Here is a 27,556-nt window from a genome sequence, read left to right on the forward strand (position 1 = left end):
TTTATATATTAGGTGTGTTTTGAGACACTTGGAATGCTTAAATTTACATGACATCTGGCACACACATCGGAGCTGTTAACCATTAGGGCTGGGCAAAAGTTCTTATGGGGGGTCGTGGGGGGGCTCTGTTTTTCCCCTTTTAAAATATGCATTTTTGGGATGCTCTGTAGCACACCTTTTTTCAGCTACAGTCTCTAAACTCGGTACATATATAGATCTCATCAAGCTGGACAACTTCGCGCTGACAGTCTTAAGCTCCACCCAACAGGAAGTCAGCCAGGAAGTGGGTATAACTTGGTCATGCTTGGTCTGATCAGCATTAAGTTGTGCATGGTTACCAATGGGCCATTCCTGATTACATCAACATGGCAATTATGAGGCAGACGCTGTATTTAGTTACACAGTTTTATATGTTATAGAACCATGGTTACGTTTGTGAAAATGTACAATGAATTGCTTCATGTGTACTGAAATATACTGGCATAACTTGTGCAATGGTCATATAATTAGATGTCATTTTCTTGTACACGTGATCAATCAATGTTCCATTTTCAGTGGTAGGTTCTTTGACACACTGAACATAGCCTAGGTTTGCCATCAATGTAGACAATGTGTGTGTTTTCAGTTAATTATGGTTCCAATCACCAATTAAAAAGATATTATCTGACATATTGTTTAATGTATTGCAGAGTTTGGTAATATATTTTTGAAAAAAAGATAAGCGATATTGTGGTGGCCTGTAAATAACAACTATGATTATATCAAGTTTGTTGAGTTGACATATTATGCACTCTATGTTAACATTAGGAATGTCCAAAATATTGTAATCATTATTAGTTCTACAGTATATTCCAACATCACCATGTTTTTGGTGTCGAATTGAGTTTAACAGAGGGTTGTCTGTACTGTAAGCAAAACAACATGGAGCACTGTGAAAGTGGTAGCCTTCAATGCAAGTGGATTCACTTGATATGTTTGCAGACAGCCATGTCTCTGTCACAGCTATACAGCTATAATTATAGGATTGGATTGAAGCCGTTAAATCTAGCAAATGGCAGTGTAAACCCTGAACATTCATTAGGAAAATTTAAAAAATTTGTTGGTGTTATGTGGTGAAATATTATAAAGTTCAAACTGTGGCATTGTATTGATATATTCTTGGATGTTGTTTTTGCAATAAATTGCTTTATCAGCAAAATCTTGAAAGATCAACCCACTTAAAGTCTTGACTCGACTTAAAGCAACATATGCCTGTCCAGCTGCAAAAATCATTTTTAGTGATATGACTGCTTCATTGACAGTTAATCCTTGCACTTTGTGTACAGTGCAAGCACATGCCAACTTTAATGGGACCTGCTTACACAACCCACCCTTGCTGTTAACTCGCTCTTCCTTTAAAGTAATTGGAATGGAATTCATGATGTTTCTAGGTGGTGGTGTATGCTTTCAAGTGGTATTCCCAACTTCATCATCACCAAACTAAACAAATACTACATTCACAATTGTGTTGTTTGTATTAAGGGCCATGTCTTTTACAGTACCACAGACACCATTACAACCCATCAGCAATCTCAATATTCTTAATTAACATGACTTGCACACCTTTACCTAATAGAAACTTTTCTGGTAAACAGGAATTCAATATTTTGGAAAAGTGTCCCTTTTTAAGTTGCATTTGTCCAGTTTATTGATTTTTCTCAAAATCCTGAGCCTCTACACAAATGCGGTCTGGGCAATATGCAATTTTCTGTTTGATGTTATGCTCTTCCACTTGCTTATTTGTTGGGAAAGTGTGTAAAGCGGAAGAGGTTTGCCCAGTTTCCCTACTTTTGTGCATATTTAAGTCATTAAGTGATAATGGGGAACACTTGCTATGTTTCCGCAAAGGTCTATGGTATAATGGGGAACACTTGCTATGTTTCCGCAAAAGCTGAGTCTTTTTGTCTAACAATTTTCATTAATTCTGACAGTGCATATGTGCTTTTCCACAAATCCAATGGAGCATTTTGCAAATACAATGGTTTTCTTCTCAGGTGGCAATTGGAAAAAAATCTTCCACAGCAATTAAACTAACTTTACCAAATGGAGAGTAGTCACCTGTCTGCTTTATTTGTCTAAGCCTACCATGGACATAGGCTAGTAGGCTGTGGTTTACCATAGAAATTCCACACGCATTGTATTTATTTTTCCTCTCCTAAAGATGTGTAAGGCAATTTTAAATCTGTCCCGATTGAAAATGTACTATGGATGGTCTTGGCACCCAAGCTGAAAGCAGCAATTCCAGTAGGTGCTGTCAATAGAACAGAAACTTTGTCTGGTGCAGTTGCAATTTGGGATTTATAATCTGGTCGCTTCATAATGAATAGCTCTGATTAAATGTGACTTTCCTGTTCCTGCACCTCCAGTAACAAATACATGGAAAGGCTCTGGCTTTTTACCACTAAAGTTCTCTGAACTCCAAACAAAAAGATATTTTCTATCAAGTAAGACAGTGGTGCTTAGAGACCTAAGTAGATTGAGAGCATCTGATCTACACAAGACATTCAAACTAGATTCAAATCGATTGCTTCTTTCATTTTGAATGGATAGATCAGGAATTATATCAACATCAAGTTCTTTTGATGAATCTCTAATTTCTTGTTGACATTCCAAGTGCTCTGACTCCTGCTCAGGACACATCTCAAACCTTTGCCAGTTTGCTCTGGCTACATTTCCCGAGGGCCCTACATCCCCGTGACAGGGGGACCCCTCGTTATTCTTCTTTTCAAGGTTTTTGGTACTTTTGGGGTACATAACGTGTGAAAACTCTTGAAAGTTTGCACACACATCAGAGTCGTTGGCCATTAGGGCTTGGCAAAGTTGCAGGGGGGGCATGTAGGGGGGGCTCTGCAGCACATCCCTTTTGAGCTACAGTCACCAAACTTTGTACACATATAGATCTCATTAAGCCGGACAACTTTCGCGCTGACAGTAATAAGCTCTGCCCAAAAGGAAGTTGGCCATTTTGGATTGTTTGAAAAATGCATGCTCTGCAATTCAAAATACTCCTCCCAGGGATTTCATGTTTCAGGTACCAAAATGTGAGCGACATCATGCCAAGACATTGACGATGCTATATTGCGAAAGGATTTTTGATATATCAAACGGTGTTGCCATGGTGACGTGATAAAATAACATAAAAAAATTGGAATAAGGAAATGTCTCATATCTTCTGCATGCATGCCGTGATTTACAACAAAATTAAACCAAATGTTTGTTCTTGCACGGTCGTTGTGCCACCAACTGGCGGAAGGAAGTGTGTCATTTTTAACAGACCTTGAAATATCCCTCTTATTTTTATTTTACCTGAATTGCTTCAGAAAAATTTTGAATAATGTCAAGACAGTGCAGATTTAAAATTCTGAAGGGATTCTTAATATCTTAAATACTGTTGCCATGGCAATGCATTAAATGTCATCGTTCATTTTGTGTTTATTTACATGTTTTGAGGTATTTGGCATGCTTCAGTTTTCTAGTTTATTGTTAAACATATTTCTTATTTTTCTATATAAACAAAATATAATAAAAATATTAACTGAAATGTAAAAATACTAGAAAACTGAAGTCTTATTTCTAACCCAGATCTGAGTGGCAATTACAAGAAATGTCCAATAGAGGTCAGCCAAGCTCCATTGTTGAATGATTCCCAAAAACTCAGTGACTCGCTCTTGCTCAGGGTTGCCAGATAATAGTGCAAAACACCCCAAGCAGATATTTATACTTGCACAAATAGGAAATATTTCACCTTTTGTCATACTTAATTTATGCAATCTGGCAACATTGCATGAGTGCGGTCTGTCTCTCATCTTCGAAAAATAAATAAATAAAATACTTAGCCCTCAATAGTGCAATATCATGCTCAAAGAAAAGTGTGATGCAGCAAATCCGTGTCCATTCGTGAGGCTGCATGTGCTGTTTAGTGCCAAGTCTGAGAGCAAACCTTTTCAGTGACGAACTTTAGTAAAATTCCAATAGATCTTTGCATCATTCGCACATGGAGGGGACACATGTGCAAAACCAAGTGAGAGGAATACTTTGTTCTTTGTGTTATTTGTGAAATTCTGAAGTCCCTCACACCTGTATACGGATGTTACTTTGGCAGTAATCATTTATCAGTGTCATGCAACCTGTTTTATTCAGTTGTGTGCTCAATGGGATGCCAAACAACAGGGTACCTGCGTGTCCTTAAAATGTCTTATAAAGTCTTAAATTTACTTTTTAAAATTTAAGGCCATTAAAAAGTCTTAAATAAATTACAAGAAGTCTTAAATTTCATTTGCTGAGGTTTTAAAGGTTTTTTGGGGCATAAATAGAGGACACGCAAAAAACAGCAGAATCTGCACTAGCCATAATCATCTCTCTTTCTCTGTCTCGTGTATTTAGCAGCTAACGCTTGAGTTTAGTGTGAGCGTGCACAGGGAAGCACATTTTTACTGAATTTACGATGTTACACATGTATAAACCTTCAGAAACCCGTAAGTCAGAAATGAAAATGCCGTTATTATGTGTCTCTGTAAGCAAGCAATATGCTAACACTGTCGCTCCTGCTTATAATCGACAAAGCTGCCAACATTGTAATTTGCAAGCGCTCAAGGTTGGAGCATCTTTTGATGCCTTTCAAATCATGGCGCTTCCATATTTCACATTATCTTTGACAAGAATCGTAAAGCTAACAGAACTACTCCGCTGCAGAGTTACACCTGTTATATCTCTCATCTTATATCTCTCATCTCATGTTACGTGCCGTTCAAATGCTTGAATGCGTTTGTTGCACTAAAATTACACACAGCGCCATAAAAGAGCAAAACGTATGTGTCTTAACTCGAGACGTTTAACAGTTTAAGCTCTTTTAAACTTGACATGGCATCTAAAAACACAAACAAGCTGTCAAAGACATCTACATAGAAATCATTTATAAAACAGCGCAGACGGCGCATATTTATTTATATGAGCCTATTATTATCCAGTTTGTTTCCTAATTTCAAACATCATTCAAATAGAACATACATATTACACAGGAGAAAAGGCTCCTCATTACCTTGGTTAGGTCAATGTAGCTAGTCTAATAGTAATGACTAGATTTCCTGAAGAAAATGTGAGTGGTGCTTGCAGTGGCAAAATTTATCACCACAATATCCCACAAACTGCACCAAGTTGAAAGAGGCAACCCCCATGACAGTAGGATGTTCTGGTGCAGAGATATGTGATTTGTTACTTGGTTGCTAGGGTAAGCCCATGTGGTTGCTAGGTAATTTCCAGGGTGATACTAAGTAGGCTGAATTCTTTCCTGAGTCATACAAGCCAACAATGAAGTCTCTAAAACATTCTGATCCTGAGATACCATCTAAGCGATTTGGAATGGAAGTCAATGGAGTGTGGTTGCTAGGGTGCTCTAAATGGTTGCTAGGGCATTTCTAAGTAGTTTCCATGATGATGCTTGAAGACTAATTGCTCACCCAATTAAAACAATCCAACTCTTATAGCTCTAGGACATTCTGATCTGACGATATCACACTCAGCCATTTTGAATGGAAGTCAATGGGGATGGTAGATAGGGTGCTCTAAATGGTTATTAGGGCGTGGCTAAGTAGTTTTCAGGTGGATACATGAAGACTGATTGCTCACCCAAGTGAAATAAGCCAACTGCCATGTCTGTAGTATGTTCTGATCAAAAGATATCCCTCTCAGCCATTTTTAATGGAAGTCAATAGGGCTGATTGCTAGGGTGCTTTAAATGGTTGCTAGGGCATGGCTAGCCAGTGACCAGAGAGATTCTTGTTGGCTGATTACTAATCTGATTCAAACGAGCCAGTGCCCCAGTGTCTATGAGATTCTGATCTGAAGATATCCTTCTAGGCCATTTTGAATGGAAGTCTATGGGGGCAGTTGCTAGGGTGCTGTAAATGGTTGCTATGGCGTGGCTATGCCATTTCCAATTGAAATGAGACCACCCCCATGTCTCTACGACATTCTGATCCTGAGATACCCATCTTAGTGATTTTGAATGGAAGTCAATGGTGTTTGGTTGCTAGGGTGCTCTAAATGGTTGCTATGGCCTGGCTAAGTAGTTCCCATGATGATACTTGAAGACTGATTGCTCACCCAATTAAAACAAGCCAACTCTCATGTCTCTAGGACATTCTGATCCGAAGATATCACACTCTATTTGAAAGCAATAGAGTTGGTTGCTAGGGTGCTCTAAATGGTTGCCAGGGCATGGCTAGCCAGTGAACAGAGTAATTCTTATTGGCTGCTTACTAACCTGAATCAAAAGAGCCAATCCCTAAGTGTCTACGACATTCTGTTCTAAAGATATCCTTCTGAGACATTTTGAATGGAAGTTAATGGGGGTGGTAGCTAGGGTCCCATAAATGGTTGTTAGGGCGTGGCTATGCCATTTCCAAGGTGATACTTAAAGTGTGATTTGTATCCTGATTGAAATGAGCCCACCCCCATGTCTCTATGTCACTCTGATTGGGAGATATGATCTGACAACTTTATTGCATTGACTGCCATAGTAGGAACAAAAATATCTTCCCATAGTACCCTATGGGACTTTTTGGGATGGTTTCTTGACCCCTTTTTACCCCCTGGGGTACATTTTACCCCCAAACACAGGGTATGTTTGAACACGGCTTGCCAGCCCGAATCAAATGAGAGCAGTCACATGTGTCTAGGACATTCTGATCAGAAGATATCACACTAAGCCATTTTGAATGGAAGTCAGTGGGGATGGTTGCTAGGGTGCTCTTAATGGTTCTTAGGGTGTGGCTAACCATTAAAAAGAGTGATTCTTATTGGCTGCTTACTAACCTGATTCAATGGAGCCAATCTGCAAGTCTCTAAAACATTCTGTTCTGAAGATATCCTTCTGAGACCCTTTGAATGGAAGTTAATGGTAGCCCGAGTGAAATGATCCCACCCCCATGTCTCTACGACATTCTGATTGGGAGATATGATCAGACAAAATTCAGTATCTTGTCATAGTTGGAAAAAAAATTGTTTTCATGGGCAAGACCTTGCCATAGTATGTCAATTGGACATTTTCGGGCCGTTTTTTGCCCCCAGGGGTGCACCGTACCCCCAACCCCGCACCGTTTGTCGTAGACCCACAAATGAGGTGTCAAATTGACCAGCCTATTGAGGACACCTGTGCTTTGACTTTTCTAAGGGTTTGGGGGTCACACCTGGGGGGCAAAAAATGGCCCAAAAAAATCCCATAGATTTTGCATTGCATCAAAATTTTGATGGATCATATCTCCCAATCACAATGACATAAAGACATGGGGGCAGGCTCATTTCAATCGGGATACCAATCACTCTTTAAGTATCACATTGGAAATGGCATAGCCACACCCTAACAACCATTTATGGGACCCTAGCAACCACCCCCATTAACTTCCATTCAAAATGTCTCAAGGATATCTTCAGAACAGAATGCCGTAGACACTTGGGGATTGGCTCTTTTGAGTCAGGTTAGTAAGCAGTCAAGCTAGCCATGCCCTGGCAACCATTTAGAGCACACTAGCAACCAACTCTATTGCTTCTAATTAGAGTGTGATATCTTCGGATCAGAATGTCCTAGAGACATGAGATTTGGCTTGTTTTAATTGGGTGAGCAATCAGTCTTCAAGTATCATCATGGGAACTACTTAGCCAGGCCATAGCAACCATTTAGAGCACCCTAGCAACCAAATATTTCCATTCAAAATCTGGAAACCAGAACATCGTAGAGACTTATTTGTTGGCTTGTATGACTCAGAACAGCAAGCAGCCTTCTTAGTATCACACTGACAACTGCCTAGCAACCACATGGGCTTATCCTAGCAACCAAATAACAAATCACATATCTCTGCACAAGAACATCGTAGAGACTTCCGGGTTGACTTATTTCACTCAGGATGGCAAGGAGCCATTTTAAGTATCACCCTGGTAACTGCATAGCAACCAGATAGGATTACCCTAGCAACAAAGTAACAAATCACATATCTCTGCACCAGAACATCTTACAGATTTCTGGTTTTGTTCATTTGACGAAAGAATTAGCCTTTTGAGTATCACCTTGGTAACTGCCTAGCATCCAGATGAGGTTACCCTAGCAACAAAGTAATAAATTACATATCTCTGCACCAGAACATTGTACAGATTTCTGGTTTTGTTCATTTGACTCAGGCTAGAAAGGAGCCTTTTCAGTATCACATTGGTAACTGCCTAGCCACCAGATGGGGTTAGCCTAGCAACCAAGTAACAAATCACATATCTCTGCACCAGAACATCGTAGAGACTTCCGGTTTCATTCATTGAACTCAGGGTAGCAAGGAGACTTTTGAGTATCACCTTGGTAACTGCCTAGCAACCAAATGGGGTTACCCTAGCTACCAATTTGCCATTCAGAAAAACAAGCAAGGGTTTAGGGTTGCATAGGACTTCATGCAGCTGGCTGTCTATCTGTATGATGTTCCTTCTGTCTGTCCAACTCTTCAGACTATTTTAAACTTTCAGACAAGGCTTCGTCAAGCCAACATAAAGTTTGTTTTCAAACTTTACTATCTAGTTATGTTGGCTTGACAAAGATCTACTATTTAAGCTTATTATTATTATTATTATTATTATTATTATTATTATTATTCTGAGCCAAAATGTAAACAGTATCTCCTCCTAGAGCTTTCAAGTTACAAACACCAAACACGCCACAGACTTTCAGACAGGTCTGACTCGGGTTGCTATCTCTTTTCTAACTGATCGGACTTCCGATTTTCCCGTATCGGACTTTTGAACAGGACTGATTTTAAATTGACTCCCATTCAAGGTGTGAAAACTTTTCCTTGTAATAACTCCTTTAGAGGATTCAGTTTACTTACTATCACTCCACCACTCATACTTTCTATCTATCACTCCATCACTTTCTTTTTCTATCTTTACATCACTCTTTTTATTCTTTCTTTCACTCTATCACTTTAACACCTTAGCAAGGTGTTAGATAGATGCTTTCAATCTACTTAGGTCTCTGAACTCCAAACAAAAAGATATTTTCTATCAGGTAAGACATTGATGCTTAGAGAAAGCCAGAGCCTTTCCATGTATTTGTTACTGGAGGTGCAGGAACAGGAAAGTCACATTTAATCAGAGCTATTCATTATGAAGCGACCAGATTATTATCCCAAATTGCAACTGCACCAGACAAAGTTTCTGTTCTATTGACAGCGCCTACTGGAATTGCTGCTTTCAACTTGGGTGCCAAGACCATCCATAGTACATTTTCAATCGGGACAGATGTAAAATTGCCTTACACATCTTCAGGAGAAGAAAAATAAATACAGTGCGTGTGGTATTTAGTGACTTGCATATACTGATTATAGATGAAATTTCTATGGTAAACCACAGCCTACTAGCCTATGTCCATGGTAGGCTTAGACAAATAAAGCAGACAGGTGACTACTCTCCATTTGGTAAAGTTAGTATAATTGCTGTGGGAGATTTTTTCCAATTGCCACCTGAGAAGAAAACCATTGTATTTGTCAGAATTAACGAAAATTGTTAGACAAAAAGACTCAGCTTTTATGACACATAGCAAGAGTTCCCCATTATCACTTAATGACTTAAATATGCACAAAAGTAGGGAAACTGGGCAAACCTCTTCCACTTTACACATTTTCCCAACAAATACGCAAGTGGAAGAGCATAACATCAAACAGATAGTTGCATATTGCCCAGACCACATTTGTGTAGAGGCTCAGGACAATTGCAACTTAAAAAGGGACACGTTTCCAAAGTATTTAATTCCTGTTTACCAGAAAAGTTTCTATTAGGTAAAAGTGCGCATGTCATGTTAATTAAGAATATTGACATCGCTGATGGGCTTGTAAATGGTGTCTGTGGTACTGTAAAATACATGGCCCTTAATACAAACAACACAATTGTGAATGTAGTATTTGTTCAGTTTGGTGAAAATAAAAAACGCTTGGTTCAGTTCATGTTTTGTGATATGTGCCGCATTATTTATCATTCTGCATGACCCAGTCGAGCCCGGTTTATGACGCCTCCAGCGCGAGAATGTGTACGAGTCGTGCTGTACTGATCGAATGGAAAAGCACATTTAATGCTTAGAAAATGCTTCTGGAATAAACCACTGAGCGTGTTAAGGGGGATCACATACACAAGCAGTTTTACCTAACCAGTATGAATTTGCCATTTATCAGAAAATTATAATGATAAATGACATTTTCATATGTTTCAGTGTGCTTGTGTTGGAGATGTTTCCGTGTTTCGCTGCCACTTCTCTGCCACATGTTTTAAACAAAGGGAAACCAACTTCGACCAACAATCCATCTGCATTATTATGGAAAGCAAAATACTAACACACTTCTGGCTTAACCCTTTTAACCCTTTGTTTCTTGTTCACATTGGTTTGTTTACAGTCATAATGCAAATCATTGCATGTGTCATTTACACCACTTGCACACGTAGTGTTGTGAATCTTTATTTGTTGATTAAAAAAAAACTACTGTTTGATCAGAAAAATCTAAACAATTTGGCTAAAAGGTTATGAAGAATTATTCATGGTATTTTGAAGTGCCCACAATAATAATATTGTGGATGATAATTAACACGATAAATGGTAAACCATATACCATCACATGCCTACTGTTGAGAGATCAAAATTAAGGAGAATCTCAAGATTCTATAGGGTACATGTACCAGAGGCTAAACTGGTTTGGTGACATCCACAGATTGTCTACTAAATGTGTATACCCACCTCCCTTAATCAAACCGGCTCAGGTTCCTGTGATAAGCCAATCACTGTGGTGGATGCAGCACAGGGGCAAAGGTGATGAGGGTGGTGTTACACAGGGTGAAGGTGATGAGGGTGATTCAGGAGGAAGTGAGGGTGATTCAGGAGATTGTGCAGGTGATAATGGCAGCCTAGCACAGGGTGAAGGTGATGGTGATGGAGCAGGAGAGAGTGAATGTGATGAGAGTGTTCAAGATATGGATGCTGAAGTGGGTGACTGTGACAGCTTGAAAACATAATCAGAATAATATACTGTAAAGGCTAAAAGCAAAAGTCTGCTGTAGATGTATAAAAGAGGTATTTAGCTTAAGCCAAGAGTAAAATATACATTGTCACTGTTAAAAGCTATGGCACCCAAAGGCATTAACACAGAGGTGAGTCAAAAGGTAAGAAATATGTTTTGCTCAATTCAACAAAGTTGTTTATTTTTAGTAAGTATTCTCTGGTATAGTTGATAAATTTAGCACAATAAATATAACCTTCAATCAACTTTGAGTCACTCAAAAAACAAACTTCTATACAAATGTTTTGTATTGAATTCTAGGCAGACACAGTGACATTGGGCCTCATTCATAAATATTTGTGTGAATTTTCGTTCTTTTGTGCAAATGAAAAGTTTCCATGAAAAACTTCTGCCTGATTCACAACAGATTTGTAGGCACATGTGTTTGTTCTTATCTTCATTCTTATGTTAAGGAATCTGGACTATTCTAAATGAACAAGTGTGTGCCCAAAGTGAGTACAGTTGTGCGCAAAAGTTTGCATACCCTTGGAGAATTGGTAATATATGTACCATTTTTAAAGAAAACATTAGTGAGCAGGCAAAACACATTTCTTTTATTTCTTAAGGGATTCATTATCAACTGTAGGTTATAACAGAATGGCACAATCATAAAACAAAACATGGCAACAAAGAAAAAAATTAAATGACCCCTGTTCAAGAGTCTGCATACCCTTAGTTCTTAATAATGTGTATTGCCCATGCTGAGTGACTCCAGCCAGGTCTCCTAAGCAACCAAATAGGCCCGGTTGCTAGGGAGGGTAGAGTCACATGGGGTAACCTCCTCGTGGTCGCTATAATGTGGTTTGTTCTTGGTGGGGCACATGGTGAATTGAGCGTGGTTGCCGCGGTGGATGGCGTGAAGCCTTCACACGCGCTATGTCTCCGTGGCAACGCGCTCAACAAGCCACGTGATAAGATGCGCGGGTTGACTGTCTCAGACGCGGAGGCAACTGGGATTCATCCTCCGCCACCCGGACTGAGGCGAATCACTATTGCGACCACGAGGACTTAGAGCGCATTGGGAATTGGGCATTCCAAATTGGGAGAAAAAGGAGAAAAAATCCCCCCCAAAAAAAATCAAATAAAAAAATAATGTGTATTGCCCCCTTTAGCATCAATGACAGCGTGCAGTCTTTTGTAATAATTGTCTATGAGGCCCCAAATTCTTGCAGGTGGTATAGCTGCCCATTTGTCTTGGCAAAATGCCTACAGGTCATGCAAAATCTTTGGTCGTTTTGCATGAACCGCACGTTTGAGATCTCCCCAGAGTGGCTCTATGATATTAAGGTGGCTCTATGATATTGAAGGTTCTGGCAGTTCCACTCCAGAACCTTCACTTTTTTCTGCTGTAACCACTGGAGGGTCAACTTGGCCTTGTGCAGCTTTCGTGCAGAAGAATGCAAATTGTCTGCCAGTATTTTCTGATAACATGCTGCATTCATCTTGCCATCAATTTTCACAAGATTCCCCGTGCCTTTAGAGCTCACACCCCCCCCCCCAAAACATCAGTGAGCCACCACCATGCTTCACAGTGGGGATGGTATTCTTTTCACTATAGGCCTTGTTGACCCCTCTCTGAACATAGCGCTTATGGTTGTGACCATAAAGCTCTATTTTGGTCTCATTACTCCAAATTACAGTGTGCCAGAAGCTGTGAGGCGTGTCAAGGTGTTGTCGGGCATATTGTAACAGGCCTTTTTTGTGGCATTGGCGCAGTAAAGGCTTCTTTCTGGCAACTCGACCATGCAGCTCATATTTGTTCAAGTATCGTCGTATTGTGCTCCTTGAAACAACCACACCGTCTTTTTCCAGAGTAGCCTGTATTTCTCCTGAGGTTACCTGTGGGATTTTCCTTTGTATCCTGAACAATTCTTCTGGCAGTTGTGGCTGAAATCTTTCTTGGTCTACCTGACCTTGGCTTGGTATCAAGAGATCCCCGAATTTTCCACTTCTTAATAAGTGATTGAACAGTACTGACTGGCATTTTCAAGGCTTTGGATATCTTTTTATATCCTTTTCCATCTTTATAAAGTCCCATTACCTTGTTACGCAGGTCTTTTAACAGTTCTTTTCTGCTCCCCATGGCTCAGTATCTAACCTGCTCAGTGCATCCACGTGAGAGCTAACAAACTCATTGACTATTTATATACAGACACTAATTGCAATTTAAAAAGCCACAGGTGTGGGAAATTTACCTTTAATTGCCATTTAAACCTGTGTGTGTCACCATGTGTGTCTGTAACAAGGCCAAACATTCAAGGGTATATCAACTTTTGATCAGGGCCATTTGGGTGATTTCTGTTATCATTATGATTTAAAAAGGAGCCAAACAACTTTGTGATAATAAATGGCTTCATATGATCACTATCCTTAAATAAAAGACAGTTTTTTTTTTTTTTTGCATGATCAGTCCTATTTTCAAAATCAATGCCAAAATTTCACAATTTCTGCCAGGGTATGCAAAGTTTGAGCACAACTGTACTTTGTATAAAACACCCCCAAATCATCTTCATATAAGAGCTTTCAGCACCACTGCTCCTGGACATCCTTCAAATGTGAAGGATGCCACTGAAGCAAAAATATCACACTATAAAACAGTGCATTTCATAATATGTAAAACAGTAGATGTTGGATGAACTTAAGGTGTGAAGTGTTACTTGCGCAGGATCATTTTTCTGTGCCTCATTGACCACTAATTCAGACTTTGCATGTGTGTCAGTGCTTGATGCAGGAAGAAATCCGTGGCAGCGGTTCTCCACCTTTGCCTTCGTTTTAGAAACAGGGAACCATACCAGCACCTATAACTGTTAGAATGGCTGTCGGTACTGTGACATGAACTGCGCACTTCGAGCACTACCGTAAGGAAAAGAAACTTCCTGTGCCGTTGCATTGTTGTGCAGTATACAACATGCTTAAGCCACCTGGCAAACCTTTCCGAGCTGTGAAGGAGCATTCCACCACTGCATGAAAGCACATCCAATGGTTTAAAGTGCATAATTTGTGCACTCTACTGAGCGTGCATGGGCAGAACCCAGCTTGAGTTAAAGCACACATAAATGTTTGTTACTTTGAAATAAGACTATATATATATATATATATATATATATATATATATATATACACCGTATTTTCTGGAAATAAAGTCGCACCTGAATGTAAGTAGCACCTTTTCAAATTTGTGTGTTCAGAGAAAAAAAACAAAAACAAGTCACACCGAAAGATGTTGTATGTGGCTGGCACTAGGACCTGGGAGCAGCCGCTTGAGTCCGGACTTCCCTTCAGCAGCTCACCGTGTCAGACGCACTTTGTTATAAGTTTGCCTCAGCAAATACACATCTCTATGCTTTGTAACTCAAAGCTGTATATCAATAAACAGCTTTTTGTCTGTTAGTAAAACTAAATACCTGTTCTATTCTATTCATTCATAAGTGTTGGCGGCACAAACAATCATGGTCGAAATCACTGAGATGACATTTTTCCCCATTCTGTTGGTTGATGTGAAGATTAACTGAAGCTCCTGACCCGTATATGCACTGCCCTGCTGCCACACGATTGGCTGATTAGATAATCTCATGGATGATTGATGGTGCCAGATGGGCTGGTTTGAGTATTTCTGTAACTGCTGATCTCCTGGAATTTTCATGCACAACAGTCTCTAGAATTTACTCCAAATGGTGCCAAAAACAAAAACCATCCAGTGAGTGGTGGTTCTGTGGACGGAAATGCCATTTTGATGAGAGAGATCAACAGAGAATGGCCAGACTGGTTCGAACTGACAAAGTCTACGGTAACTTAGATAACCACTCTTTGCAATTGTGGTGAGAAAAATTTATTCTGAGATGCGCTGTTCTGGTGGCACAAGGGGAACCTACACAATATTAGGCAGGTGCTTTTAATGTTGTGGCTGATCTAATTTTTGTTCTGTACATTAACAATACATTTTAGTCCAAAAATTTGTGACACACAATGTTTGCAGTGAAATTACGAACACCAATAGGCAGTTACTGCATGTATGAGGAAGTTACCGTGTTATTTTCTGAAGTCCTTGCTTTTCCTGATTGTCGTAGTGTAATTTGTTTATGTGGGCCTTTGCTACACACTTTATCCAAGCCAGGTAAATCAGAAGCAGAAAGATGGATCTGGATGTCAGAAAAAATTAGACAGGGAAATACTGCACAATAAATGACATTTAATAAGCACCAGAAGCCCTGTAATGTACAAAAAGTACTGAGCTCTAAGTTTAACTTGCAGACCAAAATCAGAAATATTTGTAAAGGAATGACAAATTAGTACAAGTTCCCTCTAGCTGTCTTAAAGCCATTTTATATTTTGTCCATCAAACCTACCCGATAGGCTATGTATAGCTATGGGGGTTGCCTTGCAGCCTGTGCCATGGCCAGACGTGCAGCCATGTTTGGTCCACTTTGAAACTAGAGAATTCTCACAGGATGATTAAAAAGATATCTGAGGTAGCATTACATTTTCTCCAAGATTATTTTTATCTCTGCATCATATCACACTGTATTTGGGATCCTTTTAATTAGGAGCATCAGCAGTTTTTATATTCTGTTTATGTTTCATGAAGTGAAAACACAAGAAAAAACATCTGTTTTCAACTTATAATCTCTGCTTTTTATACTTCATATATTTTTATTATTGATATATATTTGACCTGTAAATTACACAATATGCTTGTAATCTCTTGGTTGAAACTAGGGCTGCAACTAACGGTTATTTGAATAATAGATTCATCGTTGAATTTTTTTCTTTAATTAATCAGATAAAAAATAAACTGCATTTTATTTCCTGTATTGTATTAAAATATATTTAGTAAAAAATATATGATTAAGAGGCATAACGATTAAGGGTTCAGTTCACAATATTGAAGTCACAATATGATACTCTCACAATACTACAAACAAAGTCTGAATGAGAAAAGTTACGTTTTAAGGATTGTTTTAATTATAATACATATCCTAATTTGTTTCTTTAATTATAAAACTTAAAAAAAAAAAAAAAAAAATTACTTTTCATTAAAGTGCAAAATGATCCATGGATGGAGTGGGACTAAAACTCTGCCAAGCACATGAATGTTGAGTCGACACCAACAGAATTATTCATAGTTCTGCTCAGCTGAAAATATTGAATTATGTTTGATACATATGCTTTCACACTTTCAATGATTACATACATTTTTAATATTTTTAATGAATATTGTACGTTTAAAAATATTTTTAATGATTAATTACTTCTTTAAAAAATATATACTTTAAAAAAATATATATTTTTATTTTTATTTTTATTTTTATTTTTTTATGGCAGGTTAAGCTTTCCAGTATAATAATGTTTGCTATATTATAAATTTACTGATAAAATCATATATTATCAGACATTATCACCAGGACCATCAAGTATTCATCCATATAGCGTTATTTGACATTATATTCGGCAAAATATATAGTAGTTTAATACAGTACAGTCATCCGTAAACATTAATTTTCTCTTGCTCTGCGTAGATTCACTCACGCGTTCAGCGCATGCATTGGTTCTCTCGAGCTGATAACATGCGCTTACATGATGAGAAGAAACCTAGAACACTTAATAAGTGCATATTTTCACCTCTGACACGTCAGTTTGACACTGAAATTGTGGTTTGATGTTGCACGATCAATAAACTGCAAAGTCTGATGTAAAGCATTGTGTGCACACTTTTTTCTGAGCATCTTCAGCTCCAGCACCTGATGAAGTGCAGCAACATCACCACATTAAACTGATCTTCTTTGAAGTGTTTATAAAATGCTCTCGTGCACTGGACTACCTGGTAGGTTGTGTTTTTTTCCACTTCAACGCTGTCAGCGCTTTCCATTATCAATAATTTTCTATTTTATCGATTAGTTGAAACCTTTTCAGTCTGTATGATGTTTGGACCATATGTTTGGCATTATAATAGTAAATAATTATATTTCATACATTATGAAAACACTTCTAATTTGTCAGTAAATAAAGATAAAAAAAACACCTGTTTATAATAGTAATAGTTCAACCAAAAAATTAATATTCTCTCATCATTTACTTACCCTCATGCCATCACAGATGTGTATGACTTTCTTTCATCTATTGAAAACAAATGAACATTTTTAGAAGAATTTCTGAATATCTTTGTAGGTCCATACAATGCAAGTAAACAGCAACCAAATGTTGATGGTCCAAAAGGCACAATTAGGCAATATAAAAGTCATCCATCTTATCAATTAGTTAATGTCTTCTTAAAGTAAAGGATAGGTATTTGTAACAAACAAGTCAATAATTAAAACTTTAACTATACATTTTGGCTTCCGGCCAGCTCTCGAATTCACTTTGACAAAAGGGTTTAGATCATGCAACTATTTGCGCGACGTAGCCTCGTCCATCTGCCTGTGCAAAAAAAAAAAGAAAACTCCATCTCCTCTTCTCCTCACACATCAAAATCTTCTGACATCTTTCTTTACAATTGTTTTGGACTGTTTTAGTTTGTAAACAGGGCTTGGTCTGTGTACTTTCCTCTCTTGTAAACAGAGCCGATAATCTGCTGCATCACTTCTCACTTCACTTGTTAACAGGCTTACGTTAAGCAATGTGGAAGGGAAGAATGCGACCGGAAGTGAAGATTTATCATTAAAAACTTTTTAATTCTCTGTTATTTCCTTACAAACACCATTCGTTTCGCATGAGAAGACATTAATTGTCGGATTGGAGTTGCGTACAATACTTTTATATAACCCAAAAGTCTCTTTTGGACTGTCAAAGTTTGGAACCTTTTGACATGCATTGTATGGACCTACAGAGCTGAGATATTCTTCTAAAACTCTTTATTTGTGTTCTGCTGAAGAAAGTAAATCATATACATCTGTGATGGCATGTAGTTGAGTAAATAATGAGATGATTTTTTATTTTTGGGTGAACTAATCCTTTAAGAGTTAGTTATATTATTTTTATGTATTGTAAAGTCCAGCCTCTAAGCTTCAAAATGACACCCATTTTGTGTTGGTCAAGTGAGCAGTTATTTATTAATTTGATGATACTTTTTTCAGCAGAACTACAAAGTTAAGCAGAATTAACTGGACTTACCGATTTCTGTGGGCCCAAACTGCTGACTGATTTTTTATCACTAGATCCTGTTGATGCTTCATTCAAAGACTGGAGAGATATAAGACCACAAAACACGTTAGCAATTAATGACAGGAAAAAGACATCATAAATTGCTGCTTATGAATTCTAGAATTTTCTTAATAGTATCTTGGCTCTCCACGGCCAATCCAGGTCTCCATAGTTGTAAGTGATTTCTTTGTCTGGTAAAATGTCTCGTACAGCAAAGAGACAAAGATTAGGCTTTTTGTACACTTCAATAGTTCATTTTGCAAGTAGGATTTCTGTGCTCATTGATGACAAGTCTTCCCAAGGACTTGTCTTCCTTGGATGCATCCATGCTATATAAATACACACACTTACCACTAAAATGTATGCAAGACATATACAGAAGTGTTTTTCACTTCTACTGCCTGTTTCTAAAAATAAAGAATTTATGATGTGTTTTTGTCCATACAGTAAGCTAATAGGGTCCAAAGCTTTCAAGCTCAAAAAGGTCATAAAGGTAAAACACACCTCTCATTTGGTTTAGTCCATGTCTTCTGAAGTGATACAATTAGTTTTGGATGAGTATGCAACCCAAATATGTCATTCTTCTCTATAAATCCTCCGTTGTCGTTCATTAAGCTGGTTTATGCTTCCTTGCGCTTGACGCATGTGCAGAGCACTGTACACTTCAAGTGTGAAATGAGTTATTCATGAATATGATAATGAGACTGCAGATTGCAAGATTTATAGGGAATGAGGACTTAAATTTTGAGTTTCAGACAGAATAAGAATGAGTAAATGATGAGAGAATTATCATTTTTGGGTAAATTAGCCCTTTTAGTCTCTTGAAGAAAAAGATCTCTTCAAGCTTCCCTGCTATATCAAGTCGACAGTTCTTGATATACTTACCACCAATATTTTCCATGCCACTGAAAATCAAACAAGAATGTGCTCTCAGTTTCAGTGTAGTTTTTAGTTTGTTCAAGACCCTCCTTACACAAAAGTTCACCTCTGTTTTCAAGAACAAAGCCTCCTGTACAGAAAGTTTCAGTGGTGAAAACGCCGTGCCCTAAAGCAGAAAAAAACATTAGGTGCTGCATTTTAATTTCACATTGTGAACTATTATTTTGATTACTGCTGCAAGGTTTCTGCAATCTGACCTCATTTAAAATGTAAAATGGAAATAACTAAATTTTACTCTTTAACTCTTTTACTATTTAACAGTTCAGCTGTAATGCAAAAGTAATCCAAAGCACTTATATTTTAAATGTCTTGCCTTTATATTTGCTGATTTACTGCTCTTGAAAACCAGGCATGTCAGTTTTACACATTATGTGATCCTCGGCATCCTGCTGTCTTTTACGGATAGCCAGCATGCTGACTTCTACACATACGGCAATTTTCTTGAGGGAAAAAATATAATATTAATGGAATAAACAAGCATAATTAAAATGTTAAAAAATATATTAGAAAGAATTGTTCCCCCAAAAATGTACATTTCAGACATCACTACCTTCATTTTACCTTGTGTTATTCCAAACCTGTATGTTTTTGAGTGTTTGTGTGTGTCTTTTAAATAGAACAGGAAGAATACATTTTTAAAACTATTTCATGGAGCTTAATTTTAATATAAATGGAAATACATTATGCTGGGTCAACAAAAATCATTTGGACAACAAAAAAGGTCACTGGCGTCAACACCATTGTTCTTCTGTGGCCAAACGACATTGACATTAATTGTGCCATATTGGATTTGACAGCTACAGCATAGGAGAGATTTCAATGAATAACAACTTAAATTTGTGTCTGTTCATAACAGCAAGCATTGTATGGCTTTATACGAGTTGGTAAATAGCATGCATGTTGTATGGAATACTTTTATGGTGCTATTTTGTCCTTTATGGCACTTAACAGGCACTCTGAATTGGTCAGAGCATATATATATATATATATATATATATATATATATATATATATATATATATATATATATATATATATATATTCAGGTTCCACTGGGTTCGCTAATTAAATAACAACAGAATGTACATTTCTGGGTGAACATGGTTCCATGTTTGTGGAGTTTTACACTAAGAGGTCGGATATAAATAATGATATGAATCAAACGATTTAATTTCTACTTCACCACAGAAAGATAATGTCCTCAAAGCAAAATATGTCAAAATACAAACTGCATATTTAGTACATATATTCAGAACTGCTATTTATGCCTTTCTAAGATTTACACTGAATTATATACATCAAGCTTTAAAAATGTGACTATGGGAAAAAACAAACTCAATTCTTGACAGGAGTCTTGACTTGTGTTAACATCAAATTGGCTTGCAATGGCACACTTTCATACTACTAGTATTATTTATGCTATATACGATACAAATAGTATTTTTTGTCTGGTAGCATGACTTTCTGAAATTAAATGTTTTGACAAATATTCTGATAACATATTTTTTTTTTCTTTTCTTATTTTGATACTGATTTTGCCCACAAGACAATGTGCTGTTATAGTGTAATCACACACTTAAATGCTGAAAAAAAACAACAACACAGGCTCGGCTCCTCTCGGCCCCAAAAACCTGCTGGTCTTGAAGTAGGAACGTTGATGCTAATCAATAATTGTAGACAAAATCACAGTCCCATCCATAAACTTGAATGATATGAATTGAGCTCAAATGAACATTCCTCATATAGTATATTACATTCAATTGAAAGGTCTCGTCCTCAGGAAGACTAACATTCGACAATTAAATTAACAAATGCAATTTAGGCTTGTAATTTCATTGCAATTCTGTTGTTGCATTTTTTACTCTGTGTACTGTCAAAATAAATGAAGTACATTAAATTTGAGTCTGCATTCATTATTGATATGCACAACTGTTTAAATAGCCTCTAAATTAATGTAGGACATAAATTAGTTTAGAATACTGCATGTTCGCCCATAGAATAATTATTCAAAGCATAAATTACCAACTGGTTAACAACAAACAACTATTTGTCATGGTTCCGGCATTTGTGCTGGCTCATACTGTCATTTGTTTTTCTCTCTCCCTCGTGTCTCACAGGTAGAACTGGCACACGATCAGCATTTCCATGGGAACAGTGATTGATCTCGGGGAGATGCTGATCACAGCAATGATTTACTCGCCTGTTACCATCTGCTTCACTTTTATTGCACTCCCTACTTATTCCTTGTGTGTCACCTCATTATTTGCCCATTAATTGTTCACTGTCATGTTAACTGTGCTCTCTTGTGTAGTTGGAGCATGTTCGTGTGTCTTGTTTGTTGCCCCTCTGTAGAGGTGCGGTTACCTTCCTGCTTGCCATCACCCTTGCCAGTTCTGTGCTCAGTTCATGTGGAGGAGGATTCCTCAGTCTCTGCCCATGTCTCGGGGACTATATCATCTGGGCTTTGCTTTGCAACACACCAGCTTCAACGGACTCTCTTCGGATTGCTCCCGACTTCCACAAAGCACACACTTATCATATGAACACACCCTACATATCCTAAAGACCACACCCACAAGAACAAATAAATCAATCTGATTGGCTGATGAATCTGACAGTCTGACTTTAGATGCCTATTCACTGCAGTGTTGAGGTATTCTGTGGAAATTCTGAAGGCCTGCCAGTTAGCTTCGGCTAACGAGCATGGCTTCGGGCATGCGATTTGTGAAACAGTTGTCACACTTTGCTTGTAAGCATCGTGGAATTGGATATTTTTTTTTTTTGTTTTGTTTTGTTTGCTATTCGGTTGTAGATTAATTAGGAGTGGAAAGTGATTAAAAATACATAGGCAAAAAGGTCAATGAGAATGAAAGGATGAAAAAATATGTATTTATTAGGCATGTTGTTCCAGCAGAGAAGGCTTTGCTGGCCCTGAGAAATCGCCACTGGCCATATACGAACAAATACAATTAGAGTTCATATATTTGAGTATTTACGTACACATCTAAATTCCACAAGTGTTTAAAAAACGTTACATTTATGAACACTTACTTTCAGCATACAAGTGTTCAGCATATATTGCCATTTTCAGATTCGTAGACTACTGTATTAATAGCACTTCATATTCGAATCACATTTTATTACAAAACTAATGGGGATTTTAAGTGAATGTTAAGGATTATTTGTATAAATGCGGGTTTTGTGTCTCATTCTCAGCACACAGGGTGAAGATGTGCAGTAACAAATAATAAAGAATAGGCAAGTGTGATCAAACTTTGCTACGGAGTTCTAGTTTTACATGAGGGACCGTTCACATTGAGCGCGTTTATGTGTCCATCTGCGCTGTTTTATAAATGATTTCAATGTAAACATATGCTAGATAGACGTCTTTGATGGCTTGTTTGTGTTTTTAGACGGCATATCAAGTTATAAAGATCTTAAACTGTTAAACGTCTTGAGTTGAGACACATAAGTTTTGCTCTTTGTGGTGCTGCATATAATTTTAGTGCAAAAACAAATGCATTCAAGCATGTGAACGGCACGTAACATGATTTCAAACACTGCGCTGAAATTTCAAACAAATATTTTGAATATTAGCTAATATATAGGATTATGCAATTACACAAACACCGTCAACACAAGTCACGCAAGCTTCTAGCAAAATTAAAACTAATAAACGTATTCAGAGCTAAATACTGTGGCTGTTCACTTGGAATAATTTCACGGCTCCCAAAAGCTATCTTGTTAAATACAAAGAAAGGAATATGTTATGATGTTTCTTTTAACACCACAAATCAGCACAAACGAACAACAACGGTTCGGAGTGATTTGGAGTGACGTAACTGCTCCCGAATACAAGCTGTTATTTCCAAGATACAGACGTTGTTATTTTGCTAGCCATCTTAAACGGATCTTTAACTTTATCTGTCATTCTATTGATAAACATAGTTACATGAAGAACGTAATTACACATACTTAGAACTATTGTACATCGATGTGCCACAACATCATAATGACGGACTGGCACCGATCCAAAGTTACGTTGTGGCTACGAATATAGGAAATTCTCTTTTCCAGTTGTCACAACGTAATCAAATACATTGCCACAACGAAAGTTTGGTCATCAAATTACGGTGCAGTTAGGAAATGCAAGAAAACGTATCTAAGGTTAAAATAGATAATAATTAGGACTGTTGCAATATTTACATGTTCTGATATTTAAATCTGGTGTATGGCCATATACAAACAAATACAATTAGAGTTTATATATTTGTATTATGTACTGTTTACTATGAGGGGTGGCAACACCAAAGCAAGCGCCTAAGCGTAGATCTTATGGATTAAGGTACCAAGCTTCATTGCAACAAGTACTAGTTCATTAATTGGAGTCATAATCAAATTAGAAATATCTGACACAACTGCATTTCTACAGCAACCACAGCTACTGATTTGCCGACATAAAAAAAAAAAAAATCTCCAGAGTACCAATACATTGTCTATTAAACATATCCACAAATTCTAAATGTTCCTTAGCTTGACATAAAACTGGCAATCTGGAATAAACTTCACATTATGCAGGACAATTTTCTTTTTTTTTTTTTTTTTTTTTAAGTGAACACATTGATGGAGAGTGCATGCATATGTAATGTTATTCTGCTAATAAAATCCTGTAGGCCTATCAACTTTGTAACAGCTGGAATAAGCCATTTGAAATGGAACATTAACACAAAGTTAGTTCAAAAATAAAAATACACTCTAGGAAACTGTACTTCCCTATCTGTCACTCACTCGACATTGTGTCGATGTAGGGGTCACTCTTGGGAGCCTCAAACACCTCTGATATTTTTTTAAAAGGCCAAAGAGAATTGGCGAGTGGAATTTGCATGCCATGCCCCCGGACATACGGGTATAAAAGGAGCTGGTATGCAACCACTCATTCAGATTTTCTCTTCGGAGCTGAGCAGTTTTGTTCATTGAGCTGAATTAATCCGCCGAGTTCATTCACCATTTCTCTGCTGGATCTTACGGCGCATTTCAGCGGCTTCTCCCCCTCTGCATCTGTGGTTTGCAGAGAATGCCCCTGGGTGCTTTGGCAGAACATTTAAAAGAGTATATTCTAATAGAGTATATTGTCTTTCTGAAAGAGCAGCACACACGGAACGTCTTTTTAAAGATGCCTTTCCGTTTGTGTTATTCCTGGTTGTGGTCCTTATCTCTCCACTTCCGATGGCCACGATTGCTGTCTTACGTGTCTGGGCGCTGCCCACGCGGAGACATCGTTCGTGATGTAAATACTCTCAAATACTTATTATTCTTCTTTTTATTAGTGGTTCTTGCGGAGCAAAGCATCACTACTGTAATCTCACATACTCATTATTACAAGTGGTTCTTGCGGAGCAAAGCATCACTACTGTAATCTCACATACTCATTATTACAAATGGTGCTTGCGGAGCAAAGCATCACTATTGTAATCTCACATAATTAATAGTGGTGCTTGCAAAGCATCACTATTCTAATCTCACGTACTTATTAGTGGTGCTTGCGGAGCAAAGCATCACTATTGTAATCTCACATAAACATTATGATTAGTGGTGCTTACGGAGAAAAGCATCACTATTGTAATCTCACATAATCATTATGATTAGTGGCGCTTGCGGAGCAAAGCATAACTATTGTAATCTCACATACTCATTATTATTAGTGGTGCTTGCGGAGCAAAGCATCAATATTGTAGTCTCGCATACTAATTATTAGTCGTGCTTATGAAACAAAGCATCACTATTGTAATCTCACATACTCATTAATATTAATGGTGCTTGCGGAGAAAAGCATCACTATTGTAATCTCACATACTTATTATTCTTCTTTTTATTAGTGGTGCTTGCGGAGCAAAGCATCAATACTGTAGTCTCACATACTAATTATTAGTGGTGCTTGCGAAGCAAAGCATCACTATTGTAATCTCACATACTTATTATTCTACTTTTTGTTAGTGGTTCTTGTGGAGCAAAGCATCACTGTTTTAATATCACATACTCATTATTATTATTAGTGGTGCATGCGGAGCAACGCATCACTATTGTAATCTCACATACTCATTATAATTAGTGGTGCTTGCAGAGCGAAGCATCACTATTGTAATCTCACATATTTATTATTCTTCTTTTTGTTAGTGGTTCTTGTGGAGCAAAGCATCACTGTTTTAATATCACATACTCATTATTATTAGTGGTGCTTGCGAAGCAAAGCATCACTATTGTAATCTCACATACTCATGATTATTAGTGGTGCTTGCGGAGCAAAACATCACTATTGTAATCTCACATACTCATTATTATTAGTGGTGCTTGCGGAGCAAAGCATCAATATTGTAGTCTCACATACTAATTATTAGTGGTGCTTGCGAAGCAAAGCATAACTATTGTAGTCTCACATACTTATTAGTAGTGCTTGCAAAGCATCACTATTCTAATCTCACATACTTATTAGTGGTGCTTGCGGAGCAAAGCATCACTATTGTAATCTCACATACTCATTATTATTAGTGGTGCTTGCAAAGCATGACTATTATAATCTCACGTACTTATTAGTGGGGCTTGCGCAGCAAAGCATCACTATTGTAATCTCACATAAACATTATGATTAGTGGTGCTTACGGAGCAAAGCATCACTATTGTAATCTCACATAATCATTATGATTAGTGGCGCTTGCGGAGCAAAGCATAACTATTGTAATCTCACATATTATTATTAGTGGTGCTTGCGGAGCAAAGCATCAATATTGTAGTCTCGCATACTAATTATTAGTCGTGCTTACGAAACAAAGCATCACTATTGTAATCTCACATACTCATTAATATTAATGGTGCTTGCGGAGAAAAGCATCACTATTGTAATCTCACATACTTATTATTCTTCTTTTTATTAGTGGTGCTTGCGGAGCAAAGCATCAATATTGTAGTCTCACATACTAATTATTAGTGGTGCTTGCGAAGCAAAGCATCACTATTGTAATCTCACATACTTATTATTCTACTTTTTGTTAGTGGTTCTTGTGGAGCAAAGCATCACTGTTTTAATATCACATACTCATTATTATTATTAGTGGTGCATGCGGAGCAAAGCATCACTATTGTAATCTCACATACTCATTATAATTAGTGGTGCTTGCAGAGCAAAGCATCACTATTGTAATCTCACATATTTATTATTCTTCTTTTTGTTAGTGGTTCTTGTGGAGCAAAGCATCACTGTTTTAATATCACATACTCATTATGATTAGTGGTGCTTGCGAAGCAAAGCATCACTATTGTAATCTCACATACTCATTATTATTAGTGGTGCTTGCGGAGCAAAGCATCAATATTGTAGTCTCACATACTAATATTATTAGTGGTGCTTGCGAAGCAAAGCATAACTATTGTAGTCTCACATACTTATTAGTGGTGCTTGCAAAGCATCACTATTCTAATATCACATACTTATTATTATTAGTGGTGCTTGCGGAGCAAAGCATCACTTTTGTAATCTCACATACTCATTATTATTAGTGTTGCTTGTGGAGCAAAGCATCACTATTGTAATCTCACATACTCATTATTATTAGCAGTGCTTGCGGAGCAAAGCATCACTATTGTAATCTCACATATTTATTATTCTACTTTTTATAAGTGGTTCTTGCGGAGCAAAGCATCACTATTGTAATCTCACATACTTATTATTATTAGCAGTGCTTGCGGAGCAAAGCATCACTATTGTAATCTCACATATTTATTATTCTACTTTTTATAAGTGGTTCTTGCGGAGCAAAGCATCACTATTGTAATTTCACATACTGATTATTATTAGTGGTGCTTGCGGAGCAAATCATCACTTTTGTAATTTCACATACAAAATTATTATTAGTGGTGCTTGCGGAGCAAAGCATCACTATTGTAATCTCATATACTTATTATTCTTCTTTATATTAGTGGTGCTTGCGGAGCAAAGCATCACAATTGTAATCTCACATACTCATTATTATTAGTGGTGCTTGCAAAGCAAAGCATCACTATTGTAATCTCACATAATCATTATTGGTGCTTGCGGAGCAAAGCATCACTATTGTAACCTCACATACTCATTATTATTATTAGTGGTGCTTGCGGAGCAAAGCATCAATATTGTAATCTCGCATACTAATTATTAGTCGTGCTTGCAAAGCATCACTATTGTAATCTCACATACTCATTAATACTAGTTGTATTTGCGGAGCAAAACATCACTATTGTAATCTCACATACTCATTATTATTAGTGGTGCTTACGGAGCAGAGCATCACTATTGTAATTTCACATACTCATTATTATTAGTGGTGTTTGCGGAG

General features: G+C 37.4%; 1 long non-coding RNA gene across 1 annotated transcript in view; it reads left to right on the forward strand.

The window, feature by feature from the left end:
• Window positions 1-27,556, forward strand: part of LOC127432194 (uncharacterized) — a 494,148-nt gene that overhangs the window by 240,239 nt on the left and 226,353 nt on the right. The gene's annotated exons all lie outside the window — the stretch shown is intronic.

The sequence above is a fragment of the Myxocyprinus asiaticus genome, chromosome 41 (assembly GCF_019703515.2).
Source record: "Myxocyprinus asiaticus isolate MX2 ecotype Aquarium Trade chromosome 41, UBuf_Myxa_2, whole genome shotgun sequence".
Classification (NCBI taxonomy): domain Eukaryota; kingdom Metazoa; phylum Chordata; class Actinopteri; order Cypriniformes; family Catostomidae; genus Myxocyprinus; species Myxocyprinus asiaticus.